This window comes from Alligator sinensis, unplaced genomic scaffold, assembly GCF_000455745.1.
Source record: "Alligator sinensis unplaced genomic scaffold, ASM45574v1 scaffold1730_1, whole genome shotgun sequence".
Taxonomy (NCBI): Eukaryota; Metazoa; Chordata; order Crocodylia; family Alligatoridae; genus Alligator; species Alligator sinensis.
The window spans coordinates 74,352-76,719 of record NW_005843533.1 but is presented as its reverse complement, the minus strand read 5'-3'; the positions used below and the strand labels follow the sequence as shown (position 1 = coordinate 76,719).

The 2,368-nt window shown below is 55.6% G+C and overlaps 1 non-coding gene and 1 pseudogene across 1 annotated transcript; one reads left to right on the top strand and one right to left on the bottom strand.

Annotated features, from left to right (window-relative positions):
- Positions 1-2,368, bottom strand: part of LOC102371013 — a 34,972-nt pseudogene that overhangs the window by 18,861 nt on the left and 13,743 nt on the right.
- On the top strand, positions 1,324-1,397 carry TRNAT-UGU. The gene has a single exon. It is a non-coding gene; the product is annotated as a tRNA-Thr (tRNA).

The window sequence follows — 2,368 nt, the reverse complement described above, 5'->3', positions numbered from 1 at the left end:
GGGGTGCCGGCCGCCTGGGAAAGGGGCAGCGTGGTCCCCGTCTTCAACAAAGGGAGGAGCGAGGGCCCGGGCAGCCCCCCGGGCTGCGGAGCATCTGCACCCGCTGACTGGAGCACGCCCAGCCCTCCGACCCGGCCCTGCCCACCCTTCGCTCTGGAGGCGCTGCCCTGAGTCCCTCTTGCACCCGGCGGCGGAGTCCCGGCCCCTGCTGAGATGCTGCTGGGTTTGGCGCTCGCTCGCTCGCTCGCTCCCGGGGTGTGGGGGGGCAGCTTGTTCACGTGCCGCAGGCAGGAGGCAAAGCCTGTGCCCTGCTTCGCGGGGCAGCGTAGGCCACGGCACTGACCCGGGGCCAAAGGGCTCCTTTCACAGAGCAATGCAGAAACCAAGCGCAGCTGGTAACAGCTGACCCGCAGCGTGTGTTACCTCCCTCCACCTTCTCCAACAGCCGCCTGCACGGCACGCTGACCCGCTCACCCTGGAGAGGACACTGGCCTGGCTCGTGTGAGCAGACCGGGCATCCTCCACCGCTCCCGGCAGCACCATAAACTGCGCGGAAAAGCAAGATCCCTGCAAGGAACCAGCAAACTGTCTCTGCCTCCTCCAACCACTGACCTCCCTTGACAGTGCAGGAGGGTGGCGGGGTTGGAAAGGTTTAGACACTGGCTTATCTGACGATACATTTCTGTGTGGCTCAGATAGGTGTGAAGAGTCTCGGTGGCCCAGCAGAATAAAAAAACACTGGTTTCAGGTACCAGGGTTTTATAGTTTGAGTCCTATCTGGGTTGCAATTGTTTCACGAGTATAAAAAAGAAAAAATAGCCACCCTTTGTTGATTAAAATCTGAGCATAGACTTGGAGCAAAAGTACCAGCATGTCTAAGTGCATCAGTGGTCTTGTCAAAAGAAAAGGGAATTAGAAACCTCCCTGTGGGAGGATTTCCCTTTCCCATTAGGAAGCAGAGAGGTTGCTCACAAGTGCGCAGGAATCAATGAAGCAGGGAGGGGAGGGCCATTGTGGGACTGGGTTTGTTTCCCTGGAGCCCAAACGCGCACACAGGAGCTGGGCTGTGGGGAACGAGGAGAGGATCCAGTCACGCAACTGCTGGGGACCGTATCCTGGAAGGAGAGACAACAGACTTGAAGCCATCTCCAGAGGTCACACCTAGTCCAAACCCCCTTCCCATGCACGTTTCTGTCCCACCTATTCCTGCAAATACACAATTGCCCCCATCGCCAAGCCTTTGAGAAACGCCTCTGTCTCCGTGTGCAACGCAAGGCAGTGCCCTGCCCCGGAGTGGGGGGGAACGGGAAGCCCTTCAATGTGGGCACTGTGGCTTAGCTGGTTAAAGCACCTGTCTTGTAAACAGGGGGTCCTGGGTTCAAATCCCGGCAGTGCCTGTTTTTTCACCATAGTGCAGAGTGGTGACTGGGCCAAAAGACATCTTGAGGTTAAACAATGGCAAAATCCTACACTTAGCACAGAGTGATCTGTGAAGACCTTGTCTTGACACCCACCACCAGCTTGCTTAGTCTTTCAGAAACACTTCTGACTCATTGCACAAAGCAAAGAAGCGCCCTTCACAGGAGTGTGGTGCAGGGGTAAGCTTTGCCATGTGGGCACCACGGCTTAGCTGGCTTAAGCACTTCTGTTGTAAACAGGGCATCCTGGGTTCAAATCCCAACAACAAATTGTACAGAAAGGACAGGGTGGGGAAGAAAGGGGGAGGGGTTGCGCTCTATGTCAGTGAGCAATATACTTCGACCCTCATCAAGACGGAATCCAAGGATGAGGAGGTAGAAGGATTGTGGGTTAGGCTACATGGGGGGCAAGGAGAAAGGGATTTGGTGGTAGGGGCCTGCTACAGACCCCCACATCAAGGGGAAGAAAGAGATTCGGGGCTCCTGAGGCAACTCTCGGAGACCATAAAAGCTAAGGAGGCGGTAGTCATGGGGGACCTAAACTACCCGGACATCTGCTGGGAGTCACAGACAGCAAAGTCCCACCGCTCACGCAGGCTTCTAACCTGTGTCCAGGACCTCCACCTGACACAGGAGGTAGACGGTCCCACTAGGGGGAATGCCTTACTGGATCTGGTATTGGCAACAGGGGATGACATGGTAGGGGACCTACAGATCGGTGGTCACCTGGGGGATGTGATCACCTAATAATAGAATTCACCATAAGACTTCGAGTGGGTAAGGTTACTAGTAGGGTGAAAGTGCTAGACTTTAGGAAAGCTGATCTCAATGAACTCAGGCGATTAGTCAAGGACGCACTGCAGAGTAGGAGTTTTGAAGTGATGGGAGCCCAAGAAGGGTGGCTGTGCCTTAAGGAAACGATCCTTCAGGCACAAAGCAAGACGATCCCC